Source organism: Coturnix japonica, chromosome 8, assembly GCF_054131305.1.
Source record: "Coturnix japonica strain WE chromosome 8, WE-NBRP24, whole genome shotgun sequence".
NCBI classification, from domain to species: domain Eukaryota; kingdom Metazoa; phylum Chordata; class Aves; order Galliformes; family Phasianidae; genus Coturnix; species Coturnix japonica.
In genome coordinates, this window is record NC_140670.1 from 11,942,344 (window position 1) to 11,966,825 (window position 24,482).

General features: G+C 40.8%; 1 protein-coding gene across 24 annotated transcripts in view; it reads right to left on the bottom strand.

Annotated features, from left to right (window-relative positions):
* Positions 1 to 24,482, bottom strand: part of ZMIZ1 (zinc finger MIZ-type containing 1) — a 317,066-nt gene that overhangs the window by 200,688 nt on the left and 91,896 nt on the right. For 17 of the 24 annotated variants that reach the window (XM_085554190.1, XM_085554182.1, XM_085554186.1 and 14 more), the window contains exon 3: positions 10,179 to 10,261. The exons of the other annotated variants lie outside the window; for them this stretch is intronic. The gene's annotated coding sequence lies outside the window, so the exon portion shown is untranslated. The remainder of the gene's footprint in view (positions 1 to 10,178; positions 10,262 to 24,482) is intronic. 24 annotated transcript variants of the gene reach the window in all.

Sequence of the window (24,482 nt, forward strand, 5' to 3'; positions counted from 1 at the left end):
TTCCTTTGGAACCTGTTCATGAGCTTGTTGTCCATAGCTGGGCTTAACCTGCTGGTCTGCCTCCACAATCACCTTTGACAGCAGATCGACCAAGCAAAGCAGTTTCCCCTGATGCAGGGCCACTGTTCTTCTATGAATGGGCCTTGCAAGACTCTGTAACAGTGTAGTGAAGGGTATTTTAGGAGAGACACATAAAAATCAATTCCAGCACCTTCAGCACTGCTTTAGCGCACTGGCATGCAGCAGCCAAACACACCTCTTGCCCCTGGGATGTTTCTAAGAAATTCCCATCACATGGAGTGCAGCAAGAAGAAAACAGGAATTACCATAGAGGCACTTGGCCAATACTGCAGGCTAGAAGAAAACAAACTGTTCAAGTAAGCAAAGTGTTGCTTTTTTATTTTCCCCCTAAGCATTCTGAGCACAACCATGTATCCTATTCACATGGTTGAGACTCTACTGGTTGAAAAGTATCAATACCTAACCAAACAGCAACTCACTACTGCCATTTTTCACCATCAGAAGTTAGGTATCCCTTCATCTTCTCTTGCCTTAACTGAACCGTTTTTATTGTTACTGTTATTTTAATTTGTTCCAAGCATCATTATCCCAGAAACTCTAGTTAAAACTTGGCAAAGGAAAGACAAGGAAGAGTCACATGGAAAAATTTACTTTTTAACAGCCAGCTGGGCTACTTCTGTAATGATCTGTTCCTTGCAGAAGGAATAATCCAAAGCTACTACTTACATGTTTAAACTAGCTTAGCTCAGGTTGATTCTAATAGTTTGTGGAATAATCATCTGAGCTGCCTAGCTGACATCTGAATGGCAGAAACTTCGTTCAGAGACAGCAATAGGCTGCCAAGAACACATGCTTTTCACAGCCTAATCTTCCTCTGTCTGAAGTCAACCTTAGTTGTTTGAATGATGAGTACATTTCAAAAGAGGTAACAAAACAGTTATGATGGGCCACACACACGATTTTAGACTGAGTTTCTAGGGCACAAAGGGAGACAGGTGTCCAACTCCCTTGGTGCATTCAATTGCAGAAGAGTAGCCCTGCCTTATTCAAAGGTCAGCATTAGGGATCCACTCTGGAAAACATTCACCTTTGATTTCAGCATTTTCCACCATTCTGGACACCTGCTGACACCGATCACAAAAGCCAAACACTCAGTATTATGCTTAGCTATTAATTGCTTCGATTCATAAAGAAGAAAATCAAGCACAATGTTTCTTCCACTTGCACTACCAACCAGCTGAGCCATCCATATCCATTATTCCTTTCAGTTACTCTCTCGGTGTTGTTGATGGTGCAAGTGGTGCACAAGGGATACAGACTAAGACAGAGAAGGGACACTACAGAGTTACACATAATTAAAAAAAAACAAAACAACACAACAACAAACCCAAAAAACCCAACCCAATTTGTATATATTTGGAGATACTAAGAAACACAGATTATATGAATCGCCCTTGACATTTTGCCAGACAACTTAAATCCTGAAAAATATCCCCTAATGACCTGAATATAATACCATGGTGTTCCAATGTCACTTAAATACTGTGGTACACTTCCACATCAGCATGGTCTGCAGAGTTGCTACAGGATTATGCTGCCACTAAAATATTACTTAATGCTGCTGAAATTTCAAATTAATTCTGGGAGCTAAATCATTATTTAACTCTGTCTTTGCAGAGGTATGTTCACCTAGTTGTTCTAATAACAGCAATTCCAGAAGTAAAAGGCCGGTACTGTCTTCTCAGGGTTGCTTAAATGGAGAAGTGGGCCTCTAAACTGCCAAGTAAATTAATGCATTGGTGCATGGCCAATTATGATCAAGAAAATAATTTGAGAAAAATGGGCTCAAATACTTAAGAGTGGCTCACAGCAATGTGCTGAAGAGCAACTGCATAATTTCACAATAAAGGCAGAGACAAGTCCAGTTTTCTCTAGGTGTATGTGCATATGCATGCACACATTTCCCTCTAACACTACACTGCTGCACAGGCAGAGGACAGTATTTGTGGGGTCACATAGTGCTAAAGTAAACAGCACAGCTGTTGGTAACTGATGAATCCAGTCTATGCCAGCCAAGGATGTGGCTTTCAAGCCATGCTGAGTGCTGGTTTCCCAAACCTAAATAAACAAGCACTGCCTTTTTACAGCTCTGCCTTGTTGTTTTTTTTTTTTAAACTATACAATTCCCGTTACTAGTAAGAGTTTTATACATTTTGGTAACTGTAGCACTTAAATGCTGGGATGAACAGATTCTTGGTACCTCACTATAACCAAAATACAAATTATTTTGCTAACATATGAAGTAGGGGAAGGGTAGACAAAAACAGAGTGGACTAAAAACAAAGGAAGATCACCTCTCTTCTCTCAAACTTGGCCCATTTCTATCCTTGTGGTTAGACTAGTTTGTCTCTCCCAGCTAGAGCATCAGGCTGTTCACCACTTCTGCAGCCAAATGCCTTAAGCCTGGGAAGTGTTCCCAAGAAATACTGTAAAAGTGGCAAATGAGAAACAAGATGGGGCCAAACATAGGGGCCGAGAACAACTTGTGGTTTTAACTCTACATTTGGAATAATTATTCCTTTTCCTTATTAAAACTGTTGCTTACTTCCTCATTCATTAATATTGCCCTTGTTTACGCATGCACTTAGGCCAAAGATTTTCTCCTCCCTCCAAATATAATTTCCTGCTATTGACAGACACGTTCAAGTGCTGGATCTGTGTATGTCTACATGGCATATTGCAGGCAGAGGCGAGCTTCCTTGGCCACCATCCAAGCCAGCTGTAAATGAGCCAGCTCCAAACTGGAAGCTGTGTAAGCACAATTAGCACAGCAGTAAGCCTGATCTAACACATCCTGCCAAGAGACCGAGCTTATTAGCTCAGGCTCAACACAATGCTAACGATGGATGTGGGCTTCTGGTTTGGCTCCATACAGCGTGTGGCAAGCTGAAGATGAGCAGACCAAGCTTACATCTGCTGACAAGACATGGTGTAGATACATGCTCTCTTCAGGTACACCTCTGCACTGCAAGGTCTATTTGTTTCCCTCTACAAACTGCAAGATTCTCTGAATGCAAACTAACAGGATAAATGTTTCTGAGGCCTGCAAGGGCTGAAAGTAGATGGAGGAAGTGGAGATCTCCAGATGGGAATGTCAGAAGCAGCAGAAGAAAAGCATCATGTAACTATTAGATGGACAGGAGACAGGAACCAGAAATGCCAAGGGGAAGGGAGAATAAGAAAGCAAACTGATAATGAGAATCGAAAGCATACTACCTCCTGCTCATCCACTTATATCAGGTCCAGGGCAATAATTGCAAAAAAAAAATAAAAATAAAAAAAATTACCATGTAATATATGCTAAGTGGACATATAATCTATGCTATGTGTAGACAGGCATCTCCAAAAAAAATAAGAATACACATCATTTGGTGGATGTCTGAGAGTCCAAAGGAGGAACGTGCACAGGGAAGGAAACATCTGTTATCTAACTGGGACCTGAGAAAATCAAGTCCATCTGATATCACATTTTATACTAAAGGAACAGTGATAAGCTAGTGGTAGCAATTGGCACTAGTGTATAAGAGAAAGTTATGACTTCAGAGCAAAATGAGACAAAAAACAAAGGGCAGCAGTGAAAAACATCAGTGAAAAGAAAAAAAAAAAAAAAAAAAAAAAAAGAACACAAAAACCATTAAACAGAAACCAGCTGACAGGAGTTACTTGGAGAGATTCTGCCCACCCAGCAAGAGAGCACATAAACAAGAGGAAATTCCGTTAGAGAAGTGCCGCATTCAAAGGCAACAAAAGGAAATACCTTCTTATTCAACATGCAATTATGTTGATTAACTCTCTGTCACCAGACTGCTGTTGTGGCAAACACTCAGTATCTATGAAAGGTGTTGTTCATGTCTGTTTTCTTCTTCTCACTTTATTTACAAAACAGTATTTTTAGTTTTTGCTTGCTTAAGCTTTCTGCTTTATAGAACAGGTAACATGAGAAGTGACCTCATGTGGAGCTGCAAGCAGGCTCTTCTGCTTATTTACATTCTGAAGGTTCATCCTCACTCATGAGATTTTAATCTACATGGAGGTTTTCCATGGTCTGCTAGCTCAAAATCTTGTCTTTGAAAAGCCAGTGTTTGATCTTCAGCACAAACGATACATTCTCAGCTGAGTACAGCAATTTAAATACATTGACCCTATACTCAGGATGGGCTACACACCTGCCAGCATTTCACAGGGTACTCATACATGCCAATACATAGACTTCAGTTGTACCTATTTTCACAATTCAGGAGAATCGCTGATAGTACTTGAAAGTATTCCTTTCCTTCCATTTTCCCACCCTTTCATAAACTTCTAAAAACATTAACAAATCAAGCAGGATTAATCATACCAGGTTAAGAGATGGACTTAGCTACAGACAAAAGAAAAACTGAGAGCTAAGATTATAGTCACATTGTTCTTTTGTCTTGAGGAGGAAATATATTTCTCTCTTCCCACTTGAAGGCCTCAAAAAGAAAGCTATATTATCAGAAACATCAAGGCTTAATAAAAAGCGTGAAAAAACAGTCATAACTTGTATTTTCTAGCTTCAGTAAGATTAGACAGATGAATTTAAATACTTTACAATATCAAACATATTTTAAAACTCCCAACAGAATTACCGTTGTAGATCAATTTACCTTATTTAACATTTCTCAGTCATTTATATATATAAATAAAATATGCAATCTCCAACTGTAACAGACTCAGTTCCAAAATGAGTCACAACTTCTGCATACACATATGCATGTAATACATAAAACAAACACACACATAAGCTATATAAGTCAAATTAACCGATAAGTCCCCTCCCTGCTTTTACTGAAAAGATGCCGATTTTTGGCTGCAAAAGCAGCAGATCTGGAACACCCGAGATGAATATATTTCCAGGAGCTGGAAGAACACACTGAGGAGATAAACAAGATTAAAAGAGCAGGCAAAGAAGCAATATCACTGCCAGTTAGCTATAAATATTTTTGTATTGAATAAAAATAAATATTTGAGCCACTTACTATTTCTTTTGGAAATATTTCCTTACACAGGAATGCAAGCTAGCATCCTTTCTAAGGCCATAAGAATCTTGTCTATATCACCATAAAATAGTTTTAGTACAGGATACAGCAGTTGCCAGTATAGTCACATGATAAACAGAATATACAAATACTGATTTTATTTAGTCTTCCTTCAAAGCAATGTAACCCATTAAAAATAATAATAAAGAGAAATCAGAAGCCCCCTGCCTAAAGAAATGCCTCAGACAAAATGGTTCATCTACACTATGTGTACATGGCTTTTCATTTGAATAGAGGAAAAACAGGAAAAAACGCAATGTGTTTGTGGAAGGATCTATCAGTTTTTAACTAATACTGTTCTGTCAGTATAAATTCATCCAGACAGAGAACTCTTCATTAAAAGTATAATTTATTTTGGTTGCTTTTCTCTGCACTGAAGTGACATCTTTCCCAACCACTGTCAAAGGCAATTAAGAATGTGGTGCTTTTTGAGCATAAGTTTCAATCCTGATTACCTTTGACCTGCCTACACAAGGTTTCCTTGTAAAAACTTGAGAAAGCCTAGGTGCGAGAAGCAAAGCCAAACAGCAAGGAAAAAAAGCATTATTAAGATATATTTATCATCACTGCATAATTATCTGGGAAAAAAAAACTTACAAATCAGTGAGGTGGACTAAGGAACAAGATAAAACATCGGATACCTCTGAAAAAGTAAAGCTTTTGTTTGCTGTTTCTGTTAAGTTGTAAGGTCAACTTGTGCCTCTTTTTCACCTGTAGTTTGCTAAGGTAGTGCAGCATTTCACTGACAAGCAGAGCACTGGGCACAATATAGGGAAGAAAGCAGAAAGGTACCAGCATTTTTCTCTGTTACACTAAATGAGATTTCTGGGGCATTTCTCCCCATTTCTGCTTGTTCACTTAGAAAAAAGCATATACAAGCAGAAAGTAACTTAAAGTTTGCCTTTGAATCATGGCTTTCTTTTGAAGAAGATATATACAAGTCCTCTAAAATTTATTAGCGATGTCAGCTGTTGAAACAGTGAGTTTTACCTCACAGAGATTGATCCCACACCTTCAGGGTGCTTAGCTCCATGCCACTCCCTCTCACTCTAATAAGAGCGACTGGTATGGCCTCCATGCATCAATGCAGAGGACTTGGCCAACAACCATGGTATGATTCTTACACTACGGCATTCAAACTGTTTCTTTCTAGCAGTATCTGCTAAAGGAAAAAATGCACTCCCCTCCCCACTACAGACATGACAGGATGCAGAGCGCTGGGAAAGCAGAGGTGACCTGAAGGGCTCAGCTGCTGCCCCCAGATGCCAAGGCCTCAGCCTGGTGTTTGAGATTAGAAGCAGCAGAAGTGCACACAGAAGCAATTCCACATCAGCAGCCCAGAGAGTGACTGCTGCACCCTATCTGCCAACCCTTAAACCCTTACAGCACAGAGCACTTCCAAAGTTATCAACCAGTTCTCCCACCTTTTAGAAGGGAAAACATCCATCTTTTCCTACATTTATTAGTAAACAAAACTCTTTCCAGGGGGAGAAACTTCTCATCCTCACATCACTAACTTTATTTCCTACTGCATCTTTCCTTATTGTTTATCCTTCATATTCCTACCCAAACCCCTTTCCAGCTATTCAATTTTTTTATTTTTTTTTCTCTTTGCTGTTGTCAGCATTTGTGTGTAGCTTCCCACAGCCCCCACAGATATGCAGAGATAGCAGCAGGAGTCAGACAGTATGGCACCGGTGGCAACCAGCCATGGCATGTTTTACCCAAATGGAACACAAATCTTACTCTAGTAAGAAAAATGATGCTACAGTTCCACACCATGATAATATCATTAAATAATCAGTCACACTAAAGATTAGCTGCAAAATGTTTGGTAGAGGAGAGGAGGAAGGGGCAAAGAAGGCCTGTTACCATGCAAAACCCAGGCTCTTCCTCCACTCTTGACCTATGCAGGCTGCTCCTTGCTACACAAATTCAGCAGCAGAATTTGGAAAAAAATCTTTCTGAGACTTGGTTTAAGGGAAACTGTGATAATCTCTGTGCAATCTGATACAGTTACTAACCCAACTCGGCAACAAACCCACACTGATATAAAATATCCACTACTCATGCACCTAGCCACACTGTTGTGACCATTTTTCTCAGTAGCACAGCTGCAAGAAGCAGCTCCTGCCTCTGGCCACTTCTTATCAATTCCCTCACATTGCCCTCTCCCTACTCCTCCCTTATTACAGCTCTGTGCAAAGAATTCAGTTTGTTAAGCCAGAAATGCTCCATTCATCCTCTCTTCCTCCCCACTTTTGCAGGATTATATTTAAAACAGATCTGTTTGCACCATTTGTTCCAGAAGCAGTTCAGCTCCTCTGGAAGGGAGGGCAGGATAAGTAGTAGGAAGGTCCATCTCTTCTAGCCCAGGGGCGCAGGAGTTACCACAGGGTCTACTTCAGCTCACTTTGCCTCTGAGATTCAACATACCCATATTACAGGCTACTACAGAGCTTTTCACAATCCATTCCAGCTTGAGCTGTGTTTGCAAAGTCTCAAAAGGAACCTGTGCTATTCCTACAATTAGAAAGAACAGGTTTGCATAATCTTAATCCTCACATCCCAGGAACCAGAACTAATTCACTGCTTTTCTAATTTGACTTGGGGATTCTACAGTGCAGCAGCAGGACTTAGGAAATGGCTCTTCACCGTAACCTCATTTGAGTGATCATCTTTTGTTTGCATTACTCCAGTCTGCAAGCTGACAGCTATCAAGTCAGATTACAGAATGCCACTCACAGTGACACATGCCAAAAGTAAACCATTAAGAACATCTAAATAGTGGAGTTCGGCTTAATATTTTAGTTGCTAAGAATTACGCTGAGAAATAAATGCAGCAATTAGTTAAAGAAAAAAACTTTTTCGGGGGGGGAGGGAGGGAGCATGAGGAATCTTAGCATATTCCTGTCAAAATCAGTTCTTATTTAATAGGAAATATTTTAATAGGAAAATGGTTAAAATTAATTGAAATGGTCACATAAAATTTTTTGAAATCCTAGGAATCCCACATCTAAACTGCAGTGCATTTAGGCTGACAGTAAAAATAAAAAGGGGGGAAAAAAAGATTAAAAAAAAAAATCCTCCTAAAACCCCTGTTCTTTCTGCGTGTTTATGAAGCCTCCGGAAATACCATGGCAAACATTCCAGCTCTACAGCAGTGCACCACGTGACCCCAAGGCACGGCAAAGAGCTTCAATCCCAAGTATCTTCATGGAGTAGAACAGTGAGTTTTATTTTTCTTTTTAAACCCTCAAGTGCGGGGAAATCTTTAGTAGATTTTAAAGCACCCTATTAAAAAAGTGTGTGTGGTTTTTTTTTCTTTTCTTTTTCTTTTAATGATTTGCTGCATTTCTATGACTTCGTGTGTTATTTTTATAGTAAAAGATCAAAGATTTAAACTTATATTCACTAGGCATAAAATACAGTACACTCTATAAGGAACCACTAAAAACATTTGCTATGTCATCTAAATCTCCTGTTACAGTTACAATCAGTGCTACTGTATTTCTCAATACAGCCAAGATATTTGCCTAGTGAAAAATACAGCACAGTTAAAACCTCTCCCCTTTCTAATCTTTCAGTACAATTTTAGTTAGAGCTATTAATGAAAGGATTTATGTGTATGAGCTCTAGTGAATGTCACAAAAAATACCTAAAATGTGAGCTTGAATAACAACCTTCCATTTTTACAATCATTTAAGCACTTGGAAGTACCCATTTAAGATGTAGGAGTAAGGATGAATCATAATGTAATAGTTGGGTATCAGCTGAAATTTGTGTTTTGTCTTAAAACAAAATAGAACAAAGCAGAGCTTTACAAAAAGGAAAACAATTCTGCATCACAAAAGCACAGCAAATGGCAGGCACACACCACTAACTTGCTTTAGTAGCCATGTCAGAAACACTCCTAATTATCAGAGGTAAAAGAGAGATGGCATTTCTGCTGGAAGCAAGTTTTACACTTCATTCTTCCTCTCCCCTCTCTTTCAGCCTATAAATATTAGTCTTACACATTTTTCTCCCATGCAGCTCTTGAAAAGGTTGAGTTTTTCAAGGCTGAGAGCAGACAGAAATGTTCATCAAGGAATGCCTTCAGGTCAATTGTCTGTAGCTTACCAAAGCGCAGTGCTGAAAACATGGATGAAGGGGAGGAGGATTATAAGAGCATGGTACGGCAGATTAAAAAAATAATAATAATCTATGCTCTGATGATCATTAGCTTTATCCTTTTGGAAACAGATTCAGTTATCACCCAGGCACCGTTAGTGGTGGTGGTGGTCACAAGGGTACTAACTCCTCCCCCCCACCCCCATTTCAGCTGCTTTCAAAACAACCACAAATATGTGAAAGTTACTTCTAATGGTATTTGCCAACACAAGGAAATGCCACAGGGATGTGATTAAGAGTAAATGTGGAGATGAGCCACATGACAGTGTGAGGAAAGGCAGTTGGTCCCCGAAACAATTAAAATGTGGACGAAGTACATGAGAAACTCTGAACCAAACTGGAAATAAGGCAAATGTAAGACCATTAGCTTATAAAATATTTAAATTACCTCAAAATAAAAGACAACAAAAAAAAAACTACGGAGCATCCACTATTTGCTTTTTCACTCTGCAACAGCTGGACATAAGATATCGAACACATTACCGAAACTACTGTTCATTTCTACTCAGGGATCTCTCCATTGTTTATTATAAATGCACATTTATTGGCAGCAAGTAGAACATATTATTGCTGTGTTTTATAGCTTGAATGGCTCATGCAAAGAGTAATTTGTTTGTATTTGGTATCACGATCAATAGCTGTACCAGGGATAGCCCGAGGAATGTTTATGCTGAGGGTTTTGCTTGCAGTGTTTCATTGTTGCGATCAATTGACCAAACAGAACTGATTCTTAAAAAAACAAATAAACTGTGATAGTGACCAGATCACTCATTAAGACATAAAAAAAAATGATACATCGTATGGAAAAAGACCAAATACACACAAGTACTTTTAACCATCTGCTGGTCCATAAAGCCTTCCTACCTGAATATTCCCCACCGGCCTCTCTTCCTCTCAGTAGCTGGGGCCCGTTTCCTCAATGCCCTCACATAACAAGATCCATTTTCCTGCAATACAAGCACAGACACATCATACTTCCATTCCCCTGAGTGACACAGTAACATGTAAAAAAGCTCACTGAACAGACCTGAGACAAATGGAGAGCATTTGGGAGGCCCAGAAACAACCCCTGATCTGAGACATGGCCCAAAGCTCCAGTTACCCCAACCTCTGCAAGTTCACTCCATCATTTCAAGTCTTACAGGCTTCACAGTCCGTAAAAATGAGAGGAAGAAAAGGTAGTAAAAGTCTACCACACCAAATGGCCACTTTTTTCACCCAAAGATCATGCTGAAATCTCTTCACTCTCTTAATACAAGAACTCAGTGACTGCTATGAGTTAAGCACTGTTTAAAAAAATAAACACCCCCCCAAACTCTGCTTAAACGGATATGCCAAAATACCACAAAAACACCATCCTGTCAGTAGAAAAACAAAGCGAGTTTATGGATTACACTGGCACAGCACTATGACTTCTAGGAAATGCTTTTTAATTATAAAGAAATACTGTAAAGGAAGACAGCAGAATGTTTACGGGCACTGCGTATTTTGTTACATGCTGTTTCAGCAGTCAGACAAGGTGTCTTTACAGGCGTATGCTGCTAGGCTCTAAAACTCAGTTTATATTGAAGAAAGGAACAGAACGAGAACATTTTGCTTCTCTTTTGACAAAATTCCAAGCAACTTCCATGCAAAAGAATATTTCATCCAGAAGCAAGTCTGATGAAAGAAAATAAATAATGTGCATCTCATGAACAGTCTAGAGCCCCAAAATGACCAGCGACGGAAGCAGCTACTTGTTAGCACCCAATGTGAAAATCTTCAAGTTTTTCAAGGAACTTGTTACATGCATTTAGTATTTGTTACAGAATCTTATTTACTCTGCTCACTGTTATCATATAATGCACAAAAACGTCTGAATAACATGCTTGAAACAATTATTCAATCCCTGGTATATATAATGCTGCCAAGAGACAACCTGCTTCAGCTGGGAACTTTGCTGTTCTCCTTGTCCCACAACAAATGGCAGTTTTAGGAAAGTTATATATTGACAGACACCCTGAGTGAATGATTGGCTTTTAAGGCCTCATTGAACTGTGAATGCTTTTCCCTGGAATACATTTATTCTCATCCAGAATTTTCCCCAGTGCTTTTGTTCTGATTACACAGGTCGAGGGAAACACACTAAAGAATTTGGGTTTAGTATGTGTTAACATGACTTTCTCAGCTAATACAGACTAAGTTCTAAATTACGTCAAAATTAATTATTTAATCTAACTTCTAAGTTCACTCCCTCCAAAGGATAAACCTGTGTTCTGCCTATTCTGGCAGACAGATTCCATCCCTGGCTCTGCTGGTGTAATGGGACAGGACTCAGACACTGGGCTGTAGCATTTACTTGGCAGCTTCAGCTCTGCCTCTCACTTCTCCCTCCTGGGCGCTCACTTCCAAGCCTGCATTTGTGCAGCTGCATGGCTAGCTGGATGAGGAGCTCATTTCCTCCAGCATTTGTCTCATAAACAGCTGTGCCAACACAACACAGGGAATGGGCACGAGGGCAGGAGTGATCAGCCATAATGGCAGAGGGTCAAACAGAGGCTGCTTAAACCAGCTCAAACCACACTGCCATGAAATAGGGAGCTGACGTTTCACACCACTCCTTTGTGTTTTAGTTTGTCCATCTGTAAAACTGGCATCACAACTCCTACTCTGTTTTATAAAGCACCTCTGAAAAGGGCAATCCCATTAATGTTTCAGTGAATTCACACTACAGACCACCCACCCCTTCTGTGAAACAGGTCCAAACTTCTTCCAAGGACACTGGCACAATGCTCACCAGCATCTGCTCCAAGCTTTTGCCCCACAACCTGCTCAGGGGCTGGGCCAGCCTAAGCCCTGCCAGCACACCGGGCAGGGACTTACTCAGAACCAGATTCAAACTCCACAACAGAACAGTTTCTTTAAAGCCTGATCAGCTCTCTCATCCTATTTCTGGGAAAATCCCCAAACCAGTGACCCTGGCACAGTTTTGGGGCAGGCAACTATGAGAATGAATGAGCAGTGGAATAGCAGTGCACTGAAAGCACCTTAAAACCAACATCACAATGATTCCTGGCCCAAAGCCACAGGCTCACAGCACAGTGCTCCCTTTCTGATTGATGCCCAGTCTATGTCCTGTGACACAGCTGCACAAACACACTCAGGGAGGAACCAAGCACTTGGTGCAAGCATGAGCCATTGCTGCGTGGCAAAGCTGTTTGGTAAGGGTTCTGGAAGAGAACAGGGAAGCCCACAGCTCTAGGGACAGCCTATAATTCCTGCGTGTACAGATCCAGCAGAGGGAGCACAAAAACAGAAGGATTTCTTCTTGGCCAAATGTTTTGGCTATGAAACACAATGTCTGAAATCCCAGGCACTTTGTATTAAATTATTTCTATAGTAATGCACGTGTGGTGTGTTACAAATGCATAATAGACAAAACCCTTGCTCTGAGTAGATTACAGTATAAAAATCAATGCAGAGAAAGAGACAAGCAGCACGGGCAGCACAGGCTGCGGAGGCCAGGAGTAGGAGGGAGAGGCAGAACAGCGGGGCTGCCAGCTCTGCCGATTTGATGTTGCCTCTTGCAGTAACAGGAGTTTTTCCAAACTGATAGCTATCAAAAGTCTCATCTTCACATGAAAACTACAGCTTTCAGGGATCTTCTGTTTCATTGTTGTTTACTTTTGTTTTAAAGGTGCTGTTTCCAGGCTTCCCAAGTGAAATGACTAAAGCTATAGAACTTACAATGTGTACCCCAAGGACTCAAAAGATGGGACACTACAAACATCTTTCCAGAACCTGTCTCCTCCTCAGCCCTGTCTCTGGAGGAAGCCAGAGGGCCGCAAGGATGCACTGTCTACTTCAGTACTCAGTCTGTGCTGGACTCAGCTACAAGCAAGGGACCACAGTTCTAAGTTCTAAGGGTGATCAAGAGTAGAACATACTCTACATCCATACACAAAAAGCTACTTGGTCTCTGCTTACCCAAATAAAAATGAAGAGATAAACACAAAACATGTGCAGAAATTCTTGGAAAACAGAAATACTGTCGAGACAGATAATTAAGTCTCATTATGGAAATGCATGAGGCAGGTGTACTTTGGGGATTTTTCCTATTTTCATAAGTTATTTCCAAGTGCCTGTATTATTCTCATTCAACTGCAGCATGTTCAACTCAAAATTCCTGCAAAACAGCAGTGAACTTTACAGAGCAATTCCAGCTCTTGTGCACCCTGGGGCTGCAAGTCGGTCAGAAGTGAACAGCACAGCGTGCTGCATTTTCTACAACAGCAAGAGTACTTCTGCTGCTTGGGAAATATGCAACCTTCTAGATGGTGTTTAAATATTACACTCTGTCCTCATCAGTTAGCACAGCCCTCGATCGGTTCAGGAGTTCTTACAAACTGGGGCAGTTTTTTTTGTAAATTCTGAAGCAAATCAAATTCAACACTGTGTGTATGGTTGATGGTTTTCTGCCCTACAGTCTGTTAATTTTGTATCAAAAAGAAGCATAAAGTGCTGCTAAAGCATGCAAAGCTAAGTAGGTGATTGCTCAAAGAAAAAGAGGGCAAGAAACAGGTTAGGCTCAGAGCATTGCAGAAATGTAAACACCTTGCCTTGCCAAGGTTAGTGTGCTCATCTATAGGGCAGCGATGGGGTGAGGAAGGAGATCAGAGATGGGATGAAATAACCCTGTGGGGAGGGAATGTTGGGATGTTAGAGGGACTACAGCTTCAGAAGGACAACTGCCAACTTCTTCTACACCTAGAATTGACCTTCTTAGGAAATCAAATATGAACATCCTGGAGTACAGGCTGCAGGCTTGCTGTGGTTAACAGTGCCCAGGCTGTGACATACGCCAAGCTCATGCTATTGCACACGTCACTCTGTTCCTGCAGACAGGCCTCACAGGAGGCTTTTCCAGTTCACCCTAATAGGTAGAGCACTACTGGAGAAGAGCAGAATAACAAAGTAAGCTGCAGCTTTTGCTTTTTTTTTTTTTCTTTTTCCTGTTTCTCAGAAGAGTAAAAGCAAAAGGTTTATTCACTCAGTCACTACTTCTTTAACTATTTTTTCCTGTTTTTTTTTCTTCTTTCTTTACTAGTTTGTTGCTTAACTATACCTTTTATTTCTGTTAAATGATTCATTTTAAACAGAAATTAAATCAATGTCAAAGTTGCTCTAAGCGTTATTTGAAAAATAAAAGATTACTTGGGTGCATCTCTTCTCAGATGTAGTCAGCCATGAGCTCTTATTTCTTCACTATGAGGCACTGTGAGTTTCAGAGCTGCATCACTCTCCACACACAAGAACTAATGGCAGCACTAAACAATATTGTGACCTTCAGTTTACAACAGCAAAAGAAAAGAAAAAAACCCTTTGCCTCTCCCAGGTTACTCCACTACCGTCCCGTTGCTGCAAGAATAGCTTTCCCAAGCTGGTTCCCTTTCCCACAGTGCAGGTGAGCTCAGTGCAACCCCAGCACACCTCAGGCCACCAGCTCAGCACCACTGGCAGGTCCCCACATCCCTTGCTGCCAAAGAGCAGAGAGGAAGATATGCCATGCGCCTGCTGCTGCCTGCCCAGCAGGGCTGCTCCTATGGCAAGGTGCAGGAAATCCAGCCCAGGTGCCCAGCACAATCCTGACTTTACAAGCACCCATCCCAATGGCAGTGCTGACCCAGCGTGCAGCAGGCAGTGGCACACTGGGCTGTTTGTGCTGGTAAGGGAGAGCTGAGCTGCCAGCCCACAGGCCGAAGATAATGAGCACTATTAACCTTGGCTTACGCTGAGCCATTGTTCTAGAGGCTGGACATCTCTTGTAAAATCCCATTATTAGAGACCATTGCCATCAATTTCCATAGTTTATTTTGTTCTACTTTAGGAAAAAAAAAAAAATCCCCTTCCCTTTCCCTTATACCCTATTGTACTTACACAGCCTCAAACAATAACCCACTCGAGCATGGCCATGGAAGTGGTTTGAAGGAACAAAGGCTGCTCCTGGCACCACCAGCGCTGCTGACTCTATGTACAGCTGCCTGCACATTCTCTGCAGCTTCATGCAGCACCAGGTGCTGCCGGTTCCCTGTACTTGCGTTGTATGCTGGATACAAACTAAACGGCAGGCAGGAGGAGCCTAAGAAATCATCCTTGACTGCTGGTGCAGGTGAGTCACAAGCAAGTTCTGCAGCTCACTCTGATGAAGGAGGGCTGCAAGAAGGCTTGCCTGGGAAGGCAGCGGTGTGTGAGCTACCCAGCAGGAGGAGGCAGGGCAGCAGCACAGCTCAGTTTCTGCAGAAGAGATTATTGCCACATCCAGCAGCCAGCACCCACCCAAGTGGTGTGCCATCAACTTAATGCTCAAACAGGACTAACAGAGCAGTGAGACAGGATTAGACATGCTTGTTTTTAACCATTCACTTATCACTGGTGGAATACTATCAGTGCAAACCTGGCACCCAAATGCTGCCCCTCAGAGTGGGCAAAGTGCGCTTTTAATTTTATGTGAAGCAGTTAGGTCATATGGGGTTATTTATTTTTTAATTTAAACTGGTAAAACACATTTAATCTGTTTTGAGAAAAGAACAAATTGATTTAGCAAGCAGTTCAAGCCTTTCCCTGGAGACAGTCAACCACACTCAGCAATCTGGATATAGGTTGAGACTTCACTAAAGTCGTTTTAATTGTAGGTCATAAGAAATGTCAAGATATAAACCACCATGGAATACTAAAAATTAAGCCATCATCGAGACTAACAAATGTCTTAGATTTGCAGTAGCATATTTCTTTAAATCTTTATGGCATTACTACTTAAGCACGAAAGCAGAGCAAACTGGTTAGGGCTGCATGTAATGCATACACATTTTTTTTGCTGATGGGAAAAAGAAAAACAACAACAACAAACCTATACTCAGGAAAAATACTGATGTGAAAGAAATTTAAAAGGCTGCACTTGGGGGAAGTATTTTTTTCATTTTGCTTATGTACCGAAAATTTTGTTTCATCTGGTCAGACGTAATTTATCCCTAACACAACAGCACAGAAACAGGATTACATATGCAGTAGTACACGTATGAAGGAGCACAAAAATAAGAAAAGAGGATTTGGGGGAAAAAAAAAAAAACAAAACAAAAATACAAACAACCCACAAACATAAAACAAAAAAAGTAAAACCCTTTTAGAACTTCTTGCCCAGTTTTTATTAAGGAAAAACTCTTCAAAATTTCCTTCTTAGCTAAGAAAGCACTTTTAAAACTTCTTTTTTTCCATGTGGAAACCCCCTATTTCTGCCAGTTACTTTTGAGCTGAATCCTTCATTTACTAAAACCCTTTTGTAGAACATACCTGAAATGCCAGAAATTTTCCTTGGTTCACTTTTCCAACTAACAGTGACAAAAGAGAGTTCTAATCTCAAGCACAGAAAGAAAAACCCCTGAATCCTTATTTCACTTCTTAAAACTGATCAAGTTAAAAATCAGGTGCACTCATCTTCACAACCAAAGAACAGTATCTGAGATCTCTTGCAGAAGAATTTAAAGAACACACCCATAACACATCTTCTCCCACAATCTGCTTGAAATAAAGCGCGAAAGTTAGCCATGTGATATCAGTGGCACATTTATATATTATATGTGGTATTATATTAATACCACCCCATTCTTCTGAGCTGGATCAATATACATGTTTCTATTCCTAGCATCGAACACTCATGGGAGCGGAGACAAAAATTTCTCCAGCTCTAGTCAAATAAGAACATCTTAGCAGCAAACAGGTATTTGAACAAAAGGTGCTCCTAGTGATACAATTTAGACTGCTAAGAAAACAAATATATGCTCATTGAAGGATAAAATAAAAAGGAATTTCAATATTCTACTTTACCGCTAGTCATATCATTAATAAAAATCTGTATTACAAACAGTAATTCCACTGCTTTGAGCCACTGTTCCTGGCAGGTGGAAAAACATCTCTCTCTTTACTGCACATATGCTCAAATCTATCCCAGTGTCAAGTCCTTTTTCTTGGCATCCTTAACACCAGCTCACTGAGCACTGCAATACCCTAACCACCTGCTTCTGTGACATTAAATGCTGTGCACACACACATGCGCATCCCCAGGTGGAGCACCATGGCACAGGGGGTATCACCAGCTGTGCCTACACAAAGGGCTCTGCTGTTCCACAGAAGGGAACAGAGGGAATGTGCAGCACCGCAACCTGAAGATGATACGGGCAAGCCAGCATTGACAGAGCCAATCCTTCTATGCAGCCTAAAGTTATTGAAATAGAAGCACCAAAAGCAATAATTACAGAGATGGGGCCAAGAGCAAGAGCAACACGTTGGAATCCCGTAGCCAGGTGCAGTTTGAGCCTGGTGTTGGTTCCCAGCCTCCTGATTGCTTGCTGCAGCAGCTGGGCTGCAGCAGGCTTCTCACTCACCCCTTCTTACGCAAGTGCTCCCGCATGGGTAGCCCCAGATCTGGGTTTCTTGCTCCTCTGGGAGGGCTCTGAGGCTGCGTCCAGGGCCTGCTCTGCGCCAGGCTCCAGGCCTGACCCCACCACGCTGCCAGCCTGGAGGCCCCAGGCCGGCAGCAGTGCGGGGAGGCAGCCAGGAGCAGAACGCCTTGCACAATTTGTGCTTTACACGGACATCTGAGCTGGAAAGACAGTCATTGCACAACAAGCTGAAGTTTGCCTCGGGATCTGCCAAGTTCTACTGCAGGCTGTTCTCAAACTCTTCCACTGATGACATTTGTAAAACTAAGATGAATTTTCTTTGACACTTCAAAAGGCAGAGAGAGACCCTAAACAAACACCCAGCCCTTCCTCAGTGACCTCGCTGCTTTCAGTCCTATAAACATCCACTTTCTTCCTTCTTGTCCTCAAAAGGCCCCTTTCTCCAGCATGCCAGAAGCCTTTAACCCATAGCAAAACCAACAGCACCTTCCCTGCTGCAAACAGGCACAAAGGTGGCAAGGCATGTACCTCAACGGATGGACCCTTGCAAACATTGCTTGCAACCCTGAGATGTGGCTCCCCAGACATCCACCTACGCCCTCTAAGGGCACAAAGCAGAACTCTGACCATACCTGAGCTTTACCTAGGCACCAGTGTGTAGCCCAGCAAAGTACATCTCTGAGAAAGCAGCTGGAGAGGTCCCAGGAGATATCCTGGGGTGGGAGGGACGTGCTGGGGAAAGAAGCTGCCAGTGGAGCCAATGACTCACAGTAATTCCTCCTTCTGAGAGAACCTGTCCCTGTGCCAGCCCACCCAACATCCCATAAAACAAACACATAATGGAGGCCAGCAATGGGAGAACTCAATAACAGGGAAGATTAAAAAAAAAAAAAAAAAAGAAAAAACACCCAGGCATTTAATATTTACCTAGGAATGAAACATCTCATTAATTACATACAGAATCAATTTGCAGCTATTTTCCTTAAATTCTCAGTCAAACCCACAGATTTGAAACACTTTGAACTGTGCTGCACCAGTAATTGTGGATGAATATTTTAGATCAGTTTCAAATCGCTGTACTGCATATAGCAAATGAACTAATAAGCTGCTCATGTGTGGACTACTAATGTATGTTCTTTCTTTCCCAGACAGATGGAGAACAGTCTGAAGTAGGTTGAACTGGCTACTGGGAATCTTCAGAAAGTCTTAGAAAAGCCTTTACTTCTGCTATTTTACGAACAATAATATGCAACAGTCTGCATGTGTTAAAAAAGAGACAAGAAGATTCAGAAAAGCCTGAACAAGTGTGCCAAAACATGAGAGTTGGACAATTCATGTGCCTGCAGCAACCTGCAAGGAATACCACACTGATATCATAGAGCTACCAGAACAAAGGACATAATTGCCACCTATATTATCTTTGTTCCAATATGGTCATTTCTGGGCAATCATTTTCAAGCACATATAGTGGCATATCAGTGCTGATACCTCACATATATATTCTAGTTTACAGAAGCATCTGTTGAGTCATCAGATCAGAACAGTTAATTGCACTTTGGGGATACTTTCAGAGATTAAAAATTCCCTTATTTCAGGCAAACTTTAAACATCCCTATAGATTAAACTCCTTTTACATATATAAAACTCACACCCCATCTCCAGTGAAATTAATGTATGAAATGTGAAGAGTAACTTCTTTAAAGGATTATCTGTAGTTTTCTGCCTCAACTGCACTCAGTAGCGTGGAACCGAAAACAAAGACATAACCTGAATCACATGTAATACTGAAATATGAACAAAAGCACAGCCTCCACAGGATGGACAAAGAAAGTAGTACCTTCAATCAAGAGCTTAAAAAAAGAGTAACAGCTGAAAACTGCTAGATGATGCCTGCCATGTTAATACCTCAAAAGCTTATATTACCATTTATCCTAAAAGAAACACAATATTAGCTGTATCTTTGACCCTCACAAAAGAGCAAGGAGACAAGCCAGGAGAAGAACCCACAAAGTTAAACGTGGATTGAATTAACAAGACGACATCTGAGGTTGTACCAATTGCATCTTAAATGCATCTAAGGACTGCAGACATGTGATCACCTTTCACATACATAATTATCCAAATATTTGAATTACAAAGATTAAAAAAAACTTGTGGAAAACTTGTGTGCATTTTCCAAATGTATAAGTAATTGCTTCCAAGCTGAAGAAGTTCACTGGAACCTTCTAGCCTCTAGAACTGAAGGAGGATTAGGAAAACATATTCCCTAAGAAGAAGCATCGCCCATATAAACTGCAATTTAGAACAAATTACAGTGGATATTTAGGTTGGTTGGGGTTTTGCCCTCCCCCCCGGCCCCTCCTGACTGAACCTGCTTGTTCTGCAGCTCACCAGCCACAGAGTTCAGTTAATCAAATGTGATTTCACTCAAGAAGTGAACATAAAGCACAAGTGCTACTGAATAACCAAGAGCCCCATACAAGATTAGAGACACCAAGACCCCAACTAGGTTACGCTTTGCTGTAAATCCTAAACTGACAGCACATCTCAGACAATCTAAGCAGACCGTTATTCTTTAGTGCTGAGGAAATCAAACTAAAAGGGAGAGTGTAAAAGTTGAGACAAGGACTGCAGTCATGACCGAGCTTTAAAAGGTCCCTCATACTTTTGAAGTTACGGCATATTCCCTCACTGCTAAACTGAACAGAGACTGCTGTCTCGGTTGCATTAAATTATTAGCTAATTAGCCCTGAGTTAGGACAACAGTGTGTTGATGCTGGCAAGCTGTGAAAAGAACACTTCAGCAAAGAAGATCAATAGCATTTTTGTCTGGCTTACAATAAGAAAACTGCTGGCCCAGGTTATGAGTTTATGCCATTTTTCATTTGGCAGACAAGACAGCACCAGTGACAGATCAATACAGCAACTTTATGACAGGCTGCTGCTCCTGCAGATGGCAGGACCATAAACAGGCATCAATTTTAAAGTCTCTAACAGTACATTAGACAGAAACCACCTGACCTTTTCTAATACTTAGAGATTCCTACATGAAAAGGCAAATCAGAGAAACAGAGAAAACCAGGAGGATTGTTGCCCTGTAAGACAGAAAGTATCATTACCTGTTTGAAATTCATTACCTGGAGCAGCAAGCTTCTGTGCTGTTCCAGAGATCCCACTAAAACCACTAGCTTGGCATCAGGTAAGCTCTTACCCCTTCAAAGAGCAAACGTTATTGGGCATCACTTCTTATTTGATGCAATTTTCTTATCTCTAAATTATATGGACAAACAGAAATGAGAAAAAAAAAACAACAAATCTTTCATGTGATCTTGAACATCAGATGAGTCACTATCATCTGCAATTAGTATGCATTTGAGAGAATACGTTTACAAATGAGCAGTTATTTTCCCTATATTGCAATATACAGACTGCAGCATTTGCATGTATATATTTTGTTATCTTACAACCAAATGAAGATTGCCAGTAATGTTCTTCTGTTTTTTAATGAAAACAAGAGGATGTTTTTATAATTCTACTGCTTTTATGTTAAGATCTCTATTTGAAGAGAATATAAAAGATAACACCTTAATGTATTATTTAGGCTAGATCTTCAGCTGAGGACACAGGAGGAACATCTGGCCCCGCGTTTACAGTCTTTTCACTATAAACATGAAATAAACACAGAACATGGTGAATCAATCATATCACCAGCTTTCTTCTGCCTCTCCTTCCGAAGCTGTTTTGTGTCAATTACCAAAGAAATACCTCCTCAAGCAGGAAACTAATTTTACAAAAGCACATTGGTTCTAGGGGCTTTCATCAATACTTTTGAGTTGTTTTCAGTAACTAATTAACATTAATGTCAACATAAAGGACAGAAGGATAGAGAAGACTACCCATATGGTAGTGCTGTGCAATGGGATTCAAGTCCACGTCTGAAAAATGAGTTATTAATTTGATCTCTAATTTTACCTTGCACATTGTGAACAAACTGTGCAGTATTTTCCTCTTACTAACACTACATTCAGCATTAATACAAAATAGAGCAGAGCAGCACCCAAACCAGAAGACTCTTCATTGGGCTCCGCTCATGCTAAGAATAACCTGGCGCACATGTACACGGTGCTGGATGTGCCAGTGATCTGCCTTGCTCCTGGACTCAAACCCCAGCCCCTCTACAAGATCCCATATACATCAGGTTGTGCTAAGGCAGGAAAGCTATGTATCAAATCTATTTTTAAAAAGAAATTGGATTTCTTTAAGCTCCAAGGCGAAGGATGGTTTTAACAGTTTCACATTTATAATCTCACCTCCTTTCAGCCTGCACAAGAGCTCTTTGTACCCAGCCGCACTGAGACATGCTGGCTGCCATGCCTGCCAACCACTGGTGCTTGCTTCCAGCCTGCCGCAGAGCTACTGGCATAAACACACAGCACAGCAGCCCACAGCTCCCATGCACATGACACAAAATATACTTTACCTTCCAACTCAAGCCACTCTATGATTCTGTGATGCCTTCACTATCATGCTGAAGAAAACATTTTAAACTCAGTTTATTAGATTTTATTTTATTCAGGACACCTACTGGGTTGTGGATGTAAAGCCTGCACAACCTGCACCTCTTTGCCTGCCTCTTGCCTTGCAGCAGCTAAAACTGGTGTTGGGAGGAGCCACCACATAACCCCACTGCCTAAGAGTTCAGAGTTAGAAGAAAGGGAGGAGGACCCCAGCCCTGGAGCAGCAGGTTGTCTTCCTCCTCCTTTGTCTATGCCGAGAGGCATTAACGCTAGCTTTCTAGTAGCACGACCCCCTAGTACGTCTTTTTTAGCGCTACACAGACCCACCACACTTCTGCACTGAGCATACTCCTCTAAGACTTTTTTCTTGTATTTCCTAACTCCCACCAGAGTTAAGATGTTACATTATTTTCTTCTGACCAAAGTCCTCACCACTTCAACTTTTTCTTAGATTTCCTCAGTCCTTATCAAGAACTAAACCACATCCTTTTTCCCAGACCAGTCCCCGCCAATTCCTCCTTCCATGGGATTCCCTGGACTTTCTGTGTTAAGATGGCTTTAGTCAAGAAGTCCATTAACTATCCCTCTTGCCACAGTGCTATAAAAATGACGTCGTCTTTGTTTGAAGATAGCACAGTGAGAACAGCTTTACAGACTCATTACATTATCACCAACAAGCTGAGATCCCACCAAGGACCTCTCCACAGTTTCTTGTTGAAGAAACTGTAAAAATCCACAAGTATAAATGAATGTGCTTGTTCTTTTGTTACTGCTCACAAGGTTAATTAATTTGAAGGCAAAAAAAAAAAAAAAGAAAAAGAAAAAAGCAAGGACAGGTTTCAAATCTCACACCAGACTTCCTTGTCCTACAGCAAACATAAACATACCTGTTATTTTTTGTCCTTCAGAAAATCTTCCCTGAAAAGCTCTCCATGTCTTAGCACTTGCTTCAGATTCATCCAAAAAAGAAACCAGGTCTTTGTTTTCTATTTTGAATTTTGCATTCATGTGAGAGCCACCTATTAATTGTAGACTTTGCGTAAAACTGTAAGCTAGTAGCTGGATAATAAAGCATTTGTGGAAGAAATGTCTTCATTCTGCACACTGTCATGACCACATCTAAATCCACAATGGTGACCAGAAGGTAAGCTCACAGCACATACAATAATAACACCGGCACTGAGACTAAAATAGTGCATTTATATTACACATTGTTCATATTACCATTCACCAGAGCCAATCCTTTCAAGTGTAATAAAGTGAAGGTATTGTAATTAGAGATCTCATAATGCCATTTAATCAAGTGTGGAGCTAGAGCACAGTAGGTTGTACAGCAAAGACAAAACCACATGAAGTGGTACAATTCTGAGTGCAGGGAAGGGCACACATTCTTCAGGGGAAATAACAAGTTACTACAAAGCCATGTTTGTTTTCAAGTACTTAATCAAGAGAGTTTGCATACTAGGTAATTTTACCTCATGAAAATAAGTTATTTCATAAATGGCAAATGAAATATGACCACAAACATGTCTTTTGATTCCCACAGACAGAAAAAAAACAACAGATTTGAGCTCTCAATTTGTGAATTAATTCTTCATAGTTCTATTGGAAGAATTAATTATACTTCAACAACATTATAATAACTTTACTACTACTGCTTATTACTTGCAAAGTACTTTACAACAATCAACCCATTTCCATGACACCTCTAGCAATCACCATGTAGTGAAGCTGAGACAGAAGGATCCTGAGCTAACAACAGCAGGAATGCAAGTGAGATTGAGAGATCCCCTTGCAAGCAAGCAATCCTACAGTCCTTAGCTTGATCTGGATCTGGGATCTCCAAGGCCAAATATGATTTCACTGTAATACATAAATGCCAATAAAGATACCTAGTGTATGTATCCAAAAGTTACCAGGCCAGTGTAACTTAACACTAGAGTAACACCAAGAAAATGAAAGTAGAAAAAATGATGAGGCACAGAGTGCCAAAAAATTTCACTCAGACAAGGTGAGTGCCTTCAGACAGAAGTGTTATTTAAAGATTTTCTGCAGATATAACAGCATGTTCTCAAATGACAGCAGATCAAGACATAAACAGGCCTAAATTAAAACAGAGACTGTTTTAGCACCCATTAAGCATAAAACAAAGATTCCCGTTGGCTTTAGATCGTGTTGGGTCAGACCCTCTTCACCCAATCCTACATGCTTCTTGC